The 18,469-nt window shown below is 45.5% G+C and overlaps 1 protein-coding gene across 5 annotated transcripts in view; it reads right to left on the bottom strand.

Annotated features, from left to right (window-relative positions):
• Positions 1-3,938: 3,938 nt before the first annotated feature.
• The window catches only part of LOC118880719 (BLCAP apoptosis inducing factor), a 28,106-nt gene continuing 13,575 nt past the window's right edge, over positions 3,939-18,469 (bottom strand). The window contains exons 3-5 of one of the 5 annotated variants that reach the window (XR_005016372.1): positions 16,545-16,747; positions 9,561-9,764; positions 3,939-4,148 (exon numbers count right to left, since the gene is read on the bottom strand). The gene's annotated coding sequence lies outside the window, so the exon portion shown is untranslated. Of the gene's footprint in view, positions 4,149-6,343; positions 8,409-9,560; positions 9,765-16,544; positions 16,748-18,469 lie in introns of those variants that run through there. The other 4 variants (XR_005016371.1, XR_005016374.1, XR_005016373.1 and 1 more) reach the window with 4 other exon arrangements.

The raw sequence follows: 18,469 nt of genomic DNA, 5'->3' as shown, positions 1-18,469 counted from the left end.
GGGAATCACCCTTGGTTCTTTCATCCCAACAGCCAACCATCACCATGCATTTCTGACTTTATTTTCTAAAGGTTTTTGGGTTCTGTCCATCCCTCTTGCCGTTGCTCCAGGTCAGGTCTCATCCTATCTTACGCGGACCATAACCAGAGTCTCTTAATTGATCTCCCTACCCAGAGACTGTCACTTTCCAAATCTAGCCTTCACACTGGCTCCCACAGTGATTCTCCCACACCACAAATCCGAACACATCGCTGGTGTAACAATAGCACCCACTGACTGCAGGATGGTGTCCAAACTCCTTGATGCGGAGGGCATCCAAGGTCCTGAAGGGTCTGATCTCTATCCACTTCTGCAATCCACTCTTCTCATTCCATCTTTCTTCTCTAGTATTCCAGGAACACCAAATGCCCTGAAGCTTACTCTTGCTACTCCTCACTTCTGGGGCTTTGCTTGTGCTGCTTCCTTTGCTTGGAATGTCCTTCCAGTCCCTTCTACCTTGCTTATTCCTACTCATCTTTAAGAAATCAGACCAGTGGTCACCTGCTCTGGAAAGTTCTGTACATATCTATGTTTCATTATTGCACTTACCATACTGTATTATAATGGTCCACTTACATGCTGTGTAGTAGGACACTATTCTGTACGTTTCTCAATGTGTTTCCCATCCCCCCCGCACACTTCCTTGCCTGTCACTGTTTTAATGCATAACAAACAGGTCCAAACTTTAGTGACTTAAAAACACAATTTATTGTTTCTCATGGTTCTGGGTGTTGACAGGGCTCAGCTGGGTGGTTCTTGCTTAAAGTTACTAATGCAGTTGCGGTCAGAAGGCAGCTGGGGCTTGAGTCATTGAAGGCTCAACTTGGCGTACTGTGCAAGATGGCTCATTCACACAGTTGGCAGCCGGGGCTGTTGATCGGAGCGCTTACATGTGGATTCACCATAGGGGTTGGACTTCTCACAACATGGCAGCTGGATTGCAAGAGGGAATGTCCCAAGACCAAGTGTTTCAAGAGGCCTGTGTGGAAGCTACAAAGCTCCCAATGATCTAGTCTCCCAAGTCCCAGAATGTCTTTTTGGTTATTGGCTCTATGTTCTAATGGCCAAGTAAACACTAAGGGCAGCCCAGATTCACAGGGAGGGAAAGTATATAGACTCTACCTCTTGATGTGAGGAGTAGTATGTGCATACAGGGAGGGCAGGAATTGATGGTGGCCATCTTTGGAGACTAGCTACCATGGTCACTCTCTCCCCATTCAGTCAGAGCTTTGGGGGAGGATTTGGGTTGTTACAGCATGAAGGCAATAAGAAAGACAGTCAGTGGTTTCAAATAGTCTCTTGAAACCTACAACAGAGACACGGTGTTTGGTTGTGGTCACTGGTCTTTTGTAAAGAGAAAAGAACCCAAGAGACTCAGAACTTGAAACTGATGCCATGAACAGGAAATAGGGAAGAATGCAGAAGCTGTCTTTCTGCCTGTAAGGGATAAAAGTTTGACCACCTAGAGGGAGGAGGGGAATCACATGGAGACAGAACTAACAGTAGATGCTAGATCTCCCAAAAGAAATTTGGGGGTATCCCAGAGTAGAAGGGGATATTGCCTGGTTCCTCATGGTGTTTCCCAGGAGACCAACACCTCCCAGCAAGGGCTGGAGAGGTTCAGAGCCCTGATGGGAGCAGGTGTTTGACAGATGGGCCTGGGGGTGTCCTCCACAGTCCTCTGTGTCCCTGTAGCAAGGTGATCATGATGAGGGTATAGGGTAGAGCGTGTGTGTAGCTGGTGGACTTGGAAATGCTTTGTGGTCAGGACAAGGGTTCGGTGGGGACGTCTTGGTTCAGTGGATGGCAGTAGATAGAGCCTGGTGATCCAGAATCAGACGTACACCATGGGACGAGGGCAAAATAGGAGAGCCCAGAACATGGACCACCCTCAAGGAGAAGGGAAGCAGCGGTGGAAAGCGGAGAAGCTGGAAGTGGACCAAGAATCTACTTAAGAGAGACTCAGGGAACGTTCAGATGCGACTGCATTTACCTCAAACCGACTAAGTTTGTGCTACTGAACAGAAAAGGAGGGGGTGGGGTAAGAGTGACCTTGAGTCATGGAGAAATAAAGAAACTGTATTTTGGCAATACAGCTGTATCTGTTTGTGGCAGTTTCTGGGCCAGCAAACTGGGGCTATCTTCAACTTTTCATCTTCTCTCATCTCTTGTGCTTGGTTGGCCCCGGGGCTCCTATTTCTACTTCTAATCGTCTCTTCAATCCACCTCCTCGCCACCTGCCGCGTTGTTTAGCTCAGCACTGCATCCCTTCTCACCTGGACAGCTGTGGTGGCCTCTTAGATATTCTCCCTGCCTCCAGGCTTGTGGGGGGGCCCCTTCAAACCCTTTTCTGCAGGCAGCCAGAGGAGTGACAGGACATATTTATTGTTTTCTTTACCTAGACCAGTGCAAACTCTCCTGGAAAATCATTTTGCTGTCCCGTTTTGAACGAAGTTCACCTCCTTATTACATTACCCACCTTACTGACCATCACTGATTGACTCTTAACCAAATTCCTGCACTCTCACTTCGGGATCTTTTGGTCACGAACTTGAGGGATGCAAAACATCGGTAGCCATGAATGCCAGCATGTGGAGAAGCAGGTCTGGGTGGGGGGGGCTGGCATGCGGCGAGACATGGAGACATGGAGATGGGAGAGGACGGGTCTGACAGTCAAGTCTCTGGCTTCAGGGGACCTGGATGCCCAACTAGCCTGCCTATGGTTTGGCTACAGAAGCCAATCAAGTTCTGTTTCTGTCTGAGCTGGTGTGAGTTTTTTTTCACTGGCAAAGAAACATGACTAAATGAAAACGTGATCACATCGGTCTCTCTGCTTAAGCACGTTCACTGGTTCCTCACTACCCTTGGGATAAAAGCCCAAATTCCTCGGCATGATGCACAGGTCACTGCTCTCCCTCGTGTTGCATCCAGGCCCCAAACCTGTGTGCCCCACACATGCTGGACTCATTTCTGTCCTTGGTGTATCCCATGGAGGTTGCTGGCCTCATGGGGACCAGGTGAGAGATGAGATCCATGCCTATTCTGCCTGCTCCCCTCACCTCCCCCCAATCACACAGCTCTCAAGTCTTTTGAATCCAAGTCTTTACCTAGGATTTCACCTTGGCAGTCTCTTCTAAACTCTGGGCCCTTCCTTTTCCTATATCAAAACTTACCTCTCTCGGGCTTCCCTGGTGGCGCAGTGGTTGAGAGCCCGCCTGCCAATGCAGGGGATGTGGGATCGAGCCCTGGTCCAGGAAGATCCCACGTGCTGCGGAGCAGCTGGGCCCGTGCGCCACAGCTGCTGAGCCTGTGCCCTGGAGCCCCTGAGCCGCAACTACCGAGCCTGCGTGCTACAATTACTGAAGCCCTCGTGCCTAGAGCCCGTGCTCCGCAACAAGAGAAGCCACCTCAATGAGAGGCTCGCCCACTGCAACGAAAAGTAGCCCCCGCTCGCTGTAACTAGAGAAAGGCCGCAAGCAGCAACGAAGACCCAATGCAGCCAAAAATAAATAAAATAAATAAATTTATTTTAAAAAAATACAAAAAAACCCCAAAAAACTTACCTCTCTCATGTTTTATCTCCTGAGAACTTGGGTCTTTGCATTTCTTTAATTGCAAAAATAATTTGTGGACATCTTAGAAAATTGCTAAGTACCCAAAGTACCCAGAGGCAACCACTGTTCACATCTTGATGCACTTCTTATCAGAACTGTTTTAAAACAAGTCTTCTGTTTCTTTCCATGTAATACATACACATTGTTAAAAAAAAAAAAAAAAAACCAAGAGGATAGAAGAGCAGCCTTCTCTGCCTTCTCCCCATCCCCAAACTCTCACCCCAGAGTATGTGATCTGTTCCTTGAGGTCACCTCTCAGCTCTAAGAAACAATTAGATGCCTTGCATTAGGAAGGATGCTTTCACCAGCATCTAACAAAACACCCGAGAGTGGCTTAAACAGTAAGACCATTTTATTTATTTCAAAGAAAGTCCAGAAGTCAGTGGTGCCAGGTGTCCGAACTGAGTCAGCACAGAGTTGCATCTCCTGGCCTTCCCCTCCTGGTCACAAGATGGCTGTCAGAGCTCCAAGTATCACGTTTTCACCCAACAGCACCTAGGCAGAAAGGAAGGGGCAGGACCAATAAAGCTCTCCAGATGCATCTCTTTAACCAGGGAGGAAAGTGCTTCCTTGAAGCTGCCTGACAATGTCCACAAGATCCTAGTCAAAATCGGGTCATGAGAGTTTTCTGACCAGCATCTAGGATACCCTATTTCTAAATAGTTCATAAGACCCACTGATACCCCATGTGGCAGATTAGGCTTTGGGTCACTTGGAAACTACTCCCCTCCATCCCTGCTTCTCCCACCACAGTTGTCAAGTACCTCTGTTGGTTATCTTTTTAATTTTAAGAAACCTATTTGCCCCTTCACTCCTGACTCCACTGTGTGTCCACAGACGCTCCTGTGCCTCCCATTACCGTCCCTGTCAGTCCTCCGACCCCTTCCCTCCACTGCTATCTCCCAGCTTCTACATCTTTACTTTCACATCTGCCTATGGTTTGGCTACAGAAGGTCACTGGTCATCACATCGTGATGGATGATAATACTGACATTCCATTCTGTAACCATAATAAAATCCAGGTCAATACAAAAATTGAGTATCAATGAAAAGTGAAAAGGAAAAGATAAAATTCTCGTTACTTGAGACAACTATACCATGTAACTTCCTGTGGGTACCTACCTATGCATTTACAAATTTTTAGAAAGTCTAGAAAGGTGTACATTGGGCCCATTACAGTAGCAGCCTCTGGGTAAGAAGGAAATGGGATGGCAGTGGGTGGCCAAAAGGGACTTTAGATTCATCTGCAATGTTCTATTTCTTAAAAAGGAGAATATATTCATGTTGCGCTTGTGTCATTAAACTTTAATTTGAAAAAATTCCCATTCATTTTCAGCCAATTATGCCAGCTCTGTGTGTTTGGCAGTGCTTGCACGTCTGTGTCCAGGAAGGAAGAACGTTTACTTTGTGTGTGTCTATGAATGAAGTACAGTGATTAGTGGATTAAAAAAAAAATGTAGCAAGCAAAAGAAAAACAAAACAGGGGGTGCAGAGAGAACTCATTCACAACAACAATAAAAACTATAGGAATAAACCCATCAGGAAATTGGTAGGTTTGTTACGGAGAAGACCATAAAATGGGACTAAAGGGCAGACAAGATGATCAGAATGAGTGTAGGGCTATACTGTGTTCATGGATTGAAAGACTCAGGATTGTATTGATGTTGATTTTCCCCAAATTAATCTTTAAATTCACAGAACTTGACAAGCGGGTTTTAAAATTCATGCGGAGGAGTTAACGTGCAGTAATAGTTAGCTGAGTTAACTGAACAGGAAGCACAATGAAATGGAGCATTTTACTTAACAGATATCAAAAGGTGGTCTCAAGCTAGAGCGGATAAAACAGTCTGATGAAGACAGAAATATATAGACCGGTGAAAGAGAACCAGCGCCTCAGACCTACCTAGACATGGCAATTCAGTATATGAGGGAGTTTCACTTCAGATCAGTGGAGAGAGAAGGAACTAGACAGTCCGTCATGTTGCAATAATCAGCTGTATGTTTGCAGAAAGGTTAGATCATATCTCATTTCAATCATAAACATACATTCCAGCTGCATTCAAGACCCAAATAAAAACAAAATTACTAGAAAGGAATACAGAGTATACTTAAACCTTAGGAGTAAGAAAGGCCTAAACATGATATATAAATACAAGGAATAAAGGAAAAGATGGATAAATTTGATTACGTCAAAATTGATAACTTCTGTCTAACAAAAGCCCCTACAAAATTTGAAGAAAACAGACAAGCTGGAAGAAAACATTTGCCATATATATATATATATATATATATATATATACACACACACACACACACACACACACAAAAGATTAATATCCAGATTATATTAGGAAACTCAAAAATCAATAAGATAAAGACAAACAACCTAATTTTTTCAATGAGCAAAAATAAACAGATCATTCAGAAAAGAGAAAATACAAATGCCTAAAACACATATGAAAATCTCACTAGCAAACAGGTATGTATAAACTTTAAAAAATGATTCAATTTTTCACCCAGCAAATTGGCAAACATTTAAAACAATCACTTATGGTGTGGGGAGTCCTCCCATACCCTCTGGCTAGAAGTTTAAATGGTACAGAAGTTATGGAGGACACTTTGGTAACGTCTAAAACTAAAAATGTGGAAACGCTGAGAACACAAATTCCACTTCTCAATCACTACCCTAGAGAAACATTACAGAAGAGGCACGTGTAAGGCTGTTTTCTGTGGCGCTGCTTATGATGGAGGAAAGAAAAGGATGCAACTAGATGTCCATGGATCTTAGGAAGGAAAAATGTAGCACATTCATGGGAATGAATATAACACAGCTACTAAAAGGAACTGGCAAGAGCTATTTGTATCAGTATATCTTAGAAATATAAGATGGAATGAAAAAACACAGCTTACAGTAAAATCTTTTATAGAGTGGGATGATTCATTCAAAATACCTCCATCGACACTTACATTTCTATGGAAGGAGACACATAAAACTGTGAGGGAGGGAGGGAAACTAGGATTTCAGAGGGTGGTGAAAGGAAACTTTAGTTACATTCATATTGTCCTACTTTCAAAAGGAAAATGTATTCATGCTTTACTTCGTTAATTAAAGTATAATCTGAAAAGATTCTAATTTGTTTCCAGGCAATTATGCCGGCTCTGTGTGTTTGGTGGTGCTTGCATATTTGTGCCCCCGGAGGAAGAATGTTCACTTTGCGTGTGTGTCTGCAAGTCAAGCCCACTGATGGGTAAACAGGTTGAAATGAAATATGGAAAAACAAGGGCCAAACAAATAAAGGGAGAGGAGACCCTATTCACAGTTGACAACAAAACCTGTAATAAACCTAGGAATAAATTTATCAAGAAATATGCAAGACTTTAGAGAAAACCATAAAACTTCCCTGAAAGACATGAGAGTGACCGGAACTGAGAGATAATAGCAACGAGCATTGGCAGAAGACTCAAATATGATAAAGGTGCCAATTTTCTTCAAACTTACCTAAAACTCAATGTGATCCCAATTAAAATCCCAGCAGAATTTTTCCTGAAACTTGACAGGCTATTTTAAAATTCATGTGGTGGGACAAATATGCAAGGATGATCAAGGCAATTTTACAAAAACAACAAAGAGGGTGGGATTTGTCCTGCCAGTTAGCAAAGCATATTATCAAGCTCAGGAGTAGACAAATAGATCAGTGGACCAGAAAGAGCTCTGACATAGACCCGCATTGGAATTTAGTGTCAGGCAGAGGCAGCAGTTTTAAATCAGTGGAGAAATGATATATTATTCCATAAATGGTGTTGGGACAATTACCTATCCATTTGGGGGGAATGGGGAGGAATTAAAGTTAGATCCTAAGATTCGTGCATATGGAATTTATTGTTTGTATAAGGGCTTAAATACGTATGTATACAGAAACTATAAATTTTAGAGAAGGAAATACAGTAAATACTTATGACCTTGATACAGGGAACACTTTCTTAAATAAGACTGTAAAAATGGCCTAAAAGTAAGATTAGCAACTTTGATCGTATCAAAGTTAAAATTTCTCTAAGACAAAAAGATACTACACAATGAAATGACACAAATCACAATGTAGAAAACATCTGCAATATACATGACAAAGTACTAATATTCAAATAAAGAACTCTTAAAAATCAATAGCAAAAAGACAAAAAAAACCTTAAAAAAAAAAAAAAAAAGAAACAGGCAAAGGATATGCACAAGCAATCCAGAGGAGGAAATGAAAACAGACAGCAAACACATGAAGACTTCAGTCTTGCAGGTAATTCAGAAAAATGCCAACTAAAGCAAGATACTATTTCTCACTCATCAGACTGGTTAAAAATGGAAAACTTGGACATGGTCTGGGGAAATGGACACACACACGCTGCTAGCAGGAGATTACATTAGAAGGCAATTTGGAGAACACTTTAGAAATTTCTATTAGAATTTAAGATATGAATACCCTATGACCCATCAGTTCCATTTCTAAGTATCTATCCCGGAGAAATACTTGTACATGTGCAAAATGAACAATTATAAGATGCTCTTACAGGTTTGTCTTAATGGAACGACACTGGAAACATTTTAATAGTCAATCAATAGGAAACAAGAAAATCAAACATGGTGTAATCCTAAGGCCGCCAGTCGCCAGCTGCAAGGAACACTGCGGCAGAGCACGTCGGCTACACCAGGAGTCCCACAGGGCGCACTAAGCTGAGAGCAACACCTCCAGCTTGTACACATCATGTCTGTGCAAACAAACTCACGAAAAGGGAACAGAAGATGTGTTTCAATGGGCATTGGAAAACATTTTGGATGAACAGCAAAAGCCTAAGAGCAGCTACCTCGGGAGGGGGAGAGGGATCTAAGGGTGGGGGGGTGTTCAGTAGAGACTTCTTTATCTGTAATACTCTAATTTTATTGAAAGGAAAATGTATTCATGTATTACTTGCATAATTAAATTTTAATTCAAAAATTCTAATTCATTTCCAGCCAATTAGTTCTACTTTATATGTGTGCTGTGCTCTCATTTGTGTGCCCAGGGACAAAGCACATTTACTCTGAGTGTGTGTCTGTGAATGAAGCATCGTGATTAGTAAATTGATTAAAATTTGGAAAGAAAAAAGAAAAAAGAAAAACCTTTTACACTCACAAAAGGAGCAAAACTGATAAGGTACTCAGGAATAAACCTAATAAGAAATGTGAAAAACCTTCATGACAAAAGTGACCAACCTTTATTAAACGGCATTAAAAATCAAACCAAACAAATAAGACTTTGATTAAATGGAGACAGATACCATGTTCACGGATGGGAAGAACTGATATCCTAAAGATGTTATTTCTCCCTTCAATGAAATCCCACACAAAATTCCCACAGGATTTTTTTCATGGAACTTTGACAAGCTGATTCTAAAGCGTATATGAAAAAGTAAATGTGCAATACGACCAAGGTAATTTTAAAAAAGAATAAAGGACAAGGAAGGGAGGGGTGCTTAACTTACTGGGTAGTAAGATAAAACTTTTGCTCATTAAAATCTGGTATTGGCCCAGAAGTAGACAAACAGATCAACAGACCTGAACAGAGTGTAGACATAGGGAACTGGGAGAAAAGATAGTGTTGGGACAATAAATGGTGCTTAGCCAACTGGTTATCCATTTGGAAAAAGATCAAATTAGATCTCTGTGCCACACCATACATGGAAATCCGTTTCAGATGGGTTAAAGAAAAACATTTAAAAAAAATACAGAGAGCTTCAATGTAAATACAGAATGTATGTATCATTCATGTGGGGGGGAGGTTTCTTAGACAAGAGTGCTACCTGCTCTAGTGCTAGCACTGCAGATGTTATCACCACAGTTTGATATGATGCTTTAATATCCTGTTTCCAGTCGGACCGTACCTCCAACCTCCCGCACGTGCCTGCGGAGCGTCTCCACCTGGACCTCACAGACCTCTCAGCTCAGCCTGGTCCTGGGAAGAAGGACTGTGATCCTGGATGGGCTGAGGTTGAATCCAGCTCCTGCTACTTGGGCTCTATGTCAGAAAGGCACTTGCTTCTCCAGTTTCTGTTCCCTCCTCTATGATGTAGGGTGACGCTCTGTTGCTTGTGGGGGAAGGTGAAGTTCACATGAGATGATGAATGTGAACATGCATAAATGGCACAGAGCTTATAAAGATGAGGACAGCCGACTTCTCTACTTTTTCTCCACCTACCCACCCGCGCAAACCCCTGCCACCATGACTTAATACCCCAATTCTTTCCTGCATCATAATTCCAGAGAATCGTCACAGATTCTTTCTGGTCAAAAAGGGTGAATGTTGACTTCGATTTTTTCATTCCAAGGCAGATAATATTGAGTCAGCACCCAAAGAGCTTACTGCCTGTTGCTAGGTGCTGAGAAACACAAAAAATAAGAAGACAGGATCCCAGCCATGAGACAGGATAAAAATGGTGCTAATTAGAGCTGTAGTTGGTACATAGGTCAGATAAAAGCTCCCAAAAGAACATGGAGATCAAGTTACTCTCTAAAAGGTAAATAATTAAATTTTGCCCCATTCAGTCAAATACACATTATTGCCCCAAACTAATTTATCCATCACCACACTTGAACCCAACCCCTGTGGGAACTCATTTCACTAATTGTCTCCATCCTTAATCACTCCATTACTCAGGCTCCCTTCCCTCAGAATATTCATATGCCAGCACTGCTCTTTCCTTGAAGACTAAAATTTAATTTAAAGGGCCTAGACTTTGCTGCCTCTCTCCTTCCTCTCCTTAATCACCCCCCGCACAAGCTGCCTCCGTTAAGGTCCCCAGAGGTCTCCCATGGGCCCTGGGGGTGGCAATCAGCAGGGACACCAGGCTGCCCAATTCCAGGGGCACTATGGTGATTGTGCAGTTGCACATCGGAGGGGCTTGTGGATGTGCCCTTGACCCCTGACCTTTCTGCACATACCCACTGATGACCACTCCATCTTTCTGCTGAAAGAACTCTCTGGCCCTTTCTTTTATGTACCTTAGGAGGATCGTTCTTTCCTTTTACAGGCTCCACTTGTTGGTGCCTGGCCTCTTCTTCCTCAGCCTCCCTCATCCCCTCAGAATGCTCCAGAAACCTGATACCACTTCAATTCACATTTCCACTCAGGATCCCTCAGGAATTCTGAACCGGTCTCACTCAGTGTTCCAGGTCCATGCATTTCATTCAACCACCTCCTCCCCATCTCCCAGCTTGGATGCCTCAGCTGTCTACCACCAGACTTGGGGGCTGCCTCACAGGCCTAGTTTCTTTGTAGAAAAGCACTGCCACGCCACCAGTAAGGCAAGCCAGAAACTCAGGGGACTTCTGGAATACCTCCTCCTCTCCCTCCCCCTCTTCAATCCATCCAGCACCAAGACTGACCAGAATGTGTTTTGTCCAAACAGACAGAAGCTTCCTAACTGGTCTCCCTAAGTCTACCCGTGATTCCTCTAATGACTTCTCCATGGACCAGCCAGAGTCTCAGATGACAGGAAATACTAGGGCAGGCCTCAGGCACACGTCCCTCACTCTCAGGATGGACACAGGAGCTCAGCCCTGGCCTCTAAAGCTCTGCCCAGCCAGCACTGCCTGCCTCTCTGGTCTCACAGCACCTCGCTTTGCACACACTGTTCCCTCTGCCCCGAATGCTCTTCAATTTATTCTGTCCAGTTAACTCTGTCTCCTTAGCTTGGTTCAAGTGTCACCTCCTCAGGGAAGCCTCCTGGAGTTGGCCTAGGGCAGGTCCCCTTGTTGTGCACCCTCCAGCACTTGGTACCTTTCTTTTGGAGTGCCTGTCAAAAGTTATACATTTATGTGTGTGATTATCTGATTCACGTCTTTCTCCCCTACTACCATACAAGCTCCATGAGAACAGGAAATCTGCCTATTTTAACTCATTCACCACAGAATCCACAGTGCTAGGCACAATGCCAGGCACAAAATAGGTGGTAAACTAGACTATGCAGAATGAATAAACTTTTGTCGTCACTAAACAACACGTCACATTTGAGCGTTGACATCTGCCTATGAACTTGCTCCTGTCTTTCCTACGCTCAACTTTCCCACCCCTGTCCTTCACATCTCCAAGTCTTCTTTCCAGATTCCTCAAAGGACTCTTGGCGACAGATTCACCTCTCCCTCACATCTCAACATTATTTAAGCTTATGCCCCATCACTCCTCCAAAATGCTCTTATTAAGGTCATCAAAAGCTTACTCATCATCAAATCTAAAGAAAAAAATCCTGTCTTTATCTTATTGGAATTCTCTGCTGCATTTGACAGTGTTGATTACTTTCTCCTTGAAACTCTTCACTACCTTGGTTTCCATGGCAACCCACTCTTCTGGTTGGTCTCAGGCCTTTCCTTTTCTTTCTCCTTTGTCGCCTACCCACACCTTGATTGGTTCTTCAAATGTCACTGTAACTCATGATTCTGCCCTGGGCCCTGCCCCATTCTCTGGTGATCTCACTCATTCTCCGGGTTCCCATTACTCAAGTGGTCATGGCCCTGGGCCAGTACTTCCAGTAGAATCTCTTCCTGAGCCCCAGACCCTTGATCCAAGTGCCTGCTGGGCTCCACCTGGCTATGACCCTGACCCCTTGGCTGTATCTGAGACCACTGTCTTGCCCCTCAAACTGGCTCCCCATGCTGCGGTCCCCTTCCCAGAGGTCTCTCCACCGTCTACCCAAGACACATGGGAGTCTTTGTCTTCACGCTCTCTCTCCCCCTAACAGCTAATGATCCATCATTTCTGGTTTTTATCTTCTACAAGTTTTGGATCTATTGCCATCTCCACTGGTCTAGTTCAGGCCTCTCCCTCTCTTATCTGGACCCTGGCCTCCTAACAGGCCTCTGCCTGGTTACTTCCTATAATGGATGCCTGGGGGGGGTTGGGCTTTCTAGCATCCCTTATTCCACCCTAACAACGCTTGTTACATTTAGGGAGATTTCCTGTTCCCTATTTTACATGGCTGTGGTGGGACACGGGATGCTCTCTCACACAGAAGCCACAGAGGCCTCTCCTTCAGGTCTTGCCTCTCACCACCCCAGTCCTGTCAGAGGATGGCATGAGGCCCGAGCTCAGCCAGTTAGACCAAGGCTCCCTCTTGACTTTGGAAGAAATAGAATTACTCGATGTCCAGGAGACACCACCAGATAGTGGTGGTGAAGACCCTGAATGAAGCATTCAAGACTGTGCCCTATCCCCACCGACTTCAATGCCCATCATTCCTTCCCTCTATCCTGCCTCTCTGGGTCTCAGCTTCCTAACCTGCGAAATGGGACTAACGGTAGCTGTCTGCCTCACTAGGGGAAGGAGAGTGGGTTTGCCATGACCAGATGAGACAATGGTCACAACCTCACCATAAAATCTAAAAATAAAGAGCTGTGCCCACACCAGAGTGCAGAGTGCATTTCCTGAGACCCAGACAACCTCACATACAGACAGCTTGACTTTTATTTCCCTGTTTGTTAATTCCTTGGTATTTGTCACAAAATCTTTGCGGTTAAAAAATTCTGAACCTCCATTTCAGACATTTGATTTCAAGCAGAAAATAATTATTCTGTCTCTACCTAGCTCGCTGCCTGTTGCTAGGTACCGAAAGGTACAAAAATGAATAAGACACAGCCCCAGACATCAGGCAGGTTGAAACTACTGCTAATTAGAGCTGTAGTCAGTACTCGGAGGGCAGAAAAACAACCTCCAGAAAAACACAGAGATCAGGTTACTTGGTAAAATGTACATGATTTAATTTTTCCCCTTTCCATGAACACAACTAATCCCTTCACCTATACACTTAATCCCACTGCTCCGGGGGCCCCTTTCATTACCTGTCCCTGCTCTTCTGTCCTCGCATAGCCCTCCTCCCTCCAAATGTCACTGTGTAAGAAACAGCACCTTCTAGAAACTTCTGTCCTCTCAGGTCCCCCTTTTCCCTCCTGCTTTCTCAGCCAGTCTCCAGATCACCCCCACCCAGTTGGGCTTTGCCCCCTCCCCCAAAGCTGCTATGGCAGGGGTCCCCAAAGACCAGGTCCACGGGATGCTCTCACCTCCCCCGACTTCTGTGCATCTGGCACATGAATGGCCACCCTGACCCCTGGAAACGCTCTCCTCCCTGGGCTTCTAGGGCCCCCACGTTTTCGGGCCTCTCCTCCAGCCACTCCTGCTCAGTCTCCTCGGCAGCATCCTCTTCCTGCATCCGTCCCTGAAGGGTCAGTCACAGCTCAGAGTCTGGCCCCGCCCCATGAACTCTGCACCTTCCCCTAGTTCTCCATCTACCCCCTAGGCAGATGTCCACACTTCCTCTGTGAGCTCCAAACTGGCATGTAGACTTTCTTGACAACAGCTCTAGTCAAGGTCACCAATAGCCATTTTTCCTCCTTACCACCCATGCCCTTTGATCTTGCCTCTGATTTATACAGACAAGAGGACTTTAGGTGACAGCCCTTTCAACCTCTTTTCCATCACGTCTATCCTTGTTTCCTCTCAGCCCAGCCCAGAATTTCGTCCTGACCCAAATCATAACCCTAGCAGCTTCTCCCCCATATTCCAAACTCCCCAGGACAGGTGCCATGCTGCCTGCTTTCCCTCCCTCTTTCACTTTCCTCTGCCCACCTTGTGGGGGCTTCTGACCCATCTCTCACAGGAACTGCTCCTGTGAGGATCTAGGGGGCCCATAATTGCTCCATCCAGGGGGCCCTCAGTCCCTACCCAACTGGCTTTTCTCTTTTGTTGGCTGATTATTCTCTCTTGGAAATGCTCCACATCCCTGGGTTTCCATGCCAACACAGGCTCCAGGTGCTTTTTCCATCTCTTTCTGCTTTCTCTTTTGCCTTTGTGGGCTTTTCTTTCTCTCTGCCCACCCTTAAATGGGGGAGAGGTTCTCTGTCTTAGACCCCCTTTCTCTTCTCAGCTGCCACATTCTCCTAGGGCAGCTCACAAAAGTCCATGGCTACAACTGCCATCAGTCACAACCCAAATCTTTCATTCAAATCTCTGCTGGGATCCAAGCTCTCTCTGAGCTCCTCACAGGCCATCTCCACCTGGATGCCCACCTTTCATTCAACTTGTCCAAAATTGAGCTCAACGATCCTCTTCTAGCCCCCCAAGCCTGCTCTTTCTCCTGGGTATTCTCCTATCCTCCCAAGACACAAACAGGGAAGGCATCCTTGACTCTCTTTCTTTGACCCCAGCAACAGTCAGTCAGCAGCTTCTCCTAACTTTACCTTCTCTTCATCCTCTTGGCCCCCACCCTAATTCAGGCCTTGCCCTCTCTACCTGGACCAAAGCAAACATCTCCTCACTGGTTCTCACACCTCCAAATGTCTCCAAGTAACCAGAGTCATCATCTTAAAACAGAAATCTTACCATGGCGCCTGCCCACTCAAAATGCTTCAGTGACTCCCTGTTGTCAAGAGGAAAAAGACCTAACTCTTCAATTAGACAGTCATGGCACTAGGTGATCTGGTCCCGCCTTCTCCATCCCCTGCCTCTTATTTCACACTTTGGCAACCCTGTCTATGAGTTTATCCGTGATGCCTCTCACTTCTGTCTCTGCCCTCTACCTGAATAACTCCTACTCATCCAGGCACCTCGTCTAGGAACCTCCCTGGATACTCCCATAAAGCTTCACACTTGTACCACCCACCCCAGCTGCTCCATGCTTTGCATGTGTCCCAAGCATATCTCTGGCCTTCTTACTACATATCATTTTAGAATCTGTGTGTTTTTCTACCTCTTTGACTGTGTGCCCAAGAGCAGACAATATATCTTATTTATCTTCACATTTTAACACCCAGCACCATGCCTGACACAAAGTAGACACTCAATAAATGTTGTATAAATATATAGGCCAGTTGCCCTTTCTTGAAACTTTCATCTCTCCTCTCTTTGACTATCATATTACTTTCCAAAAAGTTACACCAATTCACATTCCCCTTCGCACTTAGTGCCTCTTACACTGTATCCTCATCAGCATTGAGTATTCTTAAATTTTTTTCCCCTAATTTGTTGGTGAAAACTAGTGCTTCTTTTTTATTTTTTATCATTGATCTTCTGATATTAGTGAAATTGAATATTTTTTCAAAAACTTTTGTCAGTTCTATTTCCTCCTCTGTAAACTGTTTACATGAATTACATACCTGTCTGTTGCATTTTTACTGTTAAGGTTTTGTGTGTGATCTTTTACACAGTATGGATCTGCAGATAGTTTACCCACTCTGCCTTTTGGTTCTGTTTGTGACATTGTTTGACTTTGGAAATACTTAGTTTTGATGTATTCAAATTGGTTGGTCTTTGCCTTCTTGCATTTTGTTTCTTTTTAGCTTAGAGGGGCTCCCCCTTTCAGACACGTTAAATATCCAATTCCTTTTCTCTTTGGTTTTTAATGGGTTTATGTCTCCTTTCTGATCAAAAGTTTTTGAATTTGGGGGTGTGCTCTGAGGTGAGGTTGAAAAGGGATTATTATTTTTCAATAGTCAGAGTTCCAACTTTGGACAAGTCTTCCCCTTGTGGCTCTGACACTGAGCTAAGTTATTCCTGGCTGATTATGGCATCAGGACCACAACATCCTCAGAGAATATGCCACCTGGACAGGGAACCAAAAGGCTATGGGAAGGTATGATTCTAGACACAATAACAATGAAATGCAGGGAAGCATTTAAGGGGTGGCAGCAGAAAGCCTTTCTGCAAGCCCTGCCAGGACAGTGTGTGGAAAGATAGTTCACCCACTTTGCCTATATGAGTGGCTGAATCTAGCTGGCACCCAACAAACAGTCCTGGAAGCTTCTGACTCTGCAAGGAAATGTTACTCAGGGACCACAAGGGAGGGAGAGCCCAACCCCTCCCCTCACCTGCATCAACCTACCTGCATAGACTCTGCCAGGACATTTCACCATCAGCAAAAAAATCTCTCAGCCAGTTCCTGCCACGTTCAGCTTCCAGGAGGCTGCAGCCATCACCACGATTCCGCCATGCTCCAAGATGTGGACTGACCCGGATCCTGGGGTCACCATGCCCCTTGTCCAATTACTGTTCTGGGTACCAGGGCATCTGAGGGTGATGCTAGAGCTAGAAAGGAACTCAAGGATTATCTAGTCCAACTGCTTCATTTTACACATGGGGAAAAACTGAGGCCCAGTGAGGGGAGGTGACTCACAGCCACCTGTTGCCACAGGAAGGATACCAGGCTATAGAGCCTTTTACAAGGTTCTTCTCACATTATCTTTTGTGACATATTAGTGTCTGTGATATCTGTGTGTAAAATATTAGTCTAGAGGCTGGAAAATACTGCCACTTCAGAGTCGCCAAGAGGAGACTTGGGAGGCAAACTGAATTCCCTCACTTCTAGGAGAGTGAGGGCCACTTAATTCCTTAGGGAGTCTAGAGATTGACTGACTGAGCCTTCCACCCATCCACCCCCTTGGCCAGCCAACCAGCTGGTACCGTGCCTGGTCAAGGGACAGAGATCAAGCCCCCACCCTCAAGGGTGGTGCAGGGCTCTGACAGCCAAGCAGGACCACAAGCAACAGGGAACCACGGAAGGGCCGTGTTTGTCTTCCTCCCTCAGAGACCCTCCCAAGTCTGCTTTGACTCTAAGATTCTTGACACTTCTGCACCCCAGAGATGTAAAGTTTATTCTTTAATGCAAAAAACCCTTTGATTAAATGCTTGCTTAACATACTTTCTTTCAACCAATACCTTTAAGACTGAAGTAACAAGCATAAAGTTCACTGATATTTCAGAGAAGATGGCTTTGGAAACGTTAAAGACTTCCTGGGCCAGCCCCTCCTAGGTGAACAGATGTGGAAACGGGGCGGGCGTGGGGGCGGTGCCTGGAGAAGAATGAGCAGAGGAGAGCAAGGTCACATGGCAAGGGGGTGGGGATCAGGCCCAGGGCCTCAGCTCCCCGCCCTGCCCTAGAGGGCGGCCACTAGCATTGTGGGGCGGGGATTGGAAGAATTTAGCTTTGGAAGAAGCAGTGAGGCGTCCCCCTGTAGACTCTCCACAAGTTGTCCAGGAAAAGAGGTGAGAGGCCAGAACCGCTCAAAGGGTTAGTCTGTGGAGAAGGTTCGTGCTTACCCCGTACCTGACAGGGCACTCTCAAACATCCCCGCACCAGTTCCTCATGAGGAGGAGGCCCAATAGGCAGTGATTTCTTTCCAAGAGGGAAAAATCCATGGACGGTCCTAGGCGAGCTGGTGGCCAAGCAGGGGTGCAAAGCCAGGGTTCTGGCCTCTCAGGAAAGAGCACCATCTAGGTGTTCCTCTCCCTTTTAGGATCTTGTCATTTCGGGGCTTGTAAAAAATAATTAAGGGAACTCATGTCGAGGTGCTGACATACGGCCTCGCAAATGAGGTCTCTCCCTAACTCCACACAGCCTCGATGACACAGCGCGGTCATCATGCGCCTGCAGGACCGCCTCGATGCCCTCCCCCCTGCTGCAGGAGCTCCTCACGGAGGGCATGGTCTTATCAGGTTCTGGGCTGGGCACGGGGCCTGGCAATGCTCCCTGCAGGAATGAATGAGTGGGAGAGCTGGATGATCAGACCGCATCCCTATGAAGCCTGAGCCCAATACGGCTCGGTGGAGGGTGGTAGGGCACAGAAGAGAGGCAGTAACATTTGTGAAGACCTGGCCTTGAGCCAGGCTACACGGGATGTTACCATCTCTGTTTTGCCAGTGAGGAAACTGAGGCTCAGGGATGTGTGGTCAAAGAGGCAGGGGCGTAGGGCCCGGGCTCCCCGAAACCTCGTCTCTCAAGGTTTGCCGGTCCTAAACTGTTCCCCAAGC

This window comes from Balaenoptera musculus, chromosome 15 (genome assembly GCF_009873245.2).
Source record: "Balaenoptera musculus isolate JJ_BM4_2016_0621 chromosome 15, mBalMus1.pri.v3, whole genome shotgun sequence".
Lineage (NCBI taxonomy): Eukaryota > Metazoa > Chordata > Mammalia > Artiodactyla > Balaenopteridae > Balaenoptera > Balaenoptera musculus.
Note: the sequence above shows the minus strand (reverse complement) of the source record. Positions and strands in the feature narration are given on the sequence as shown.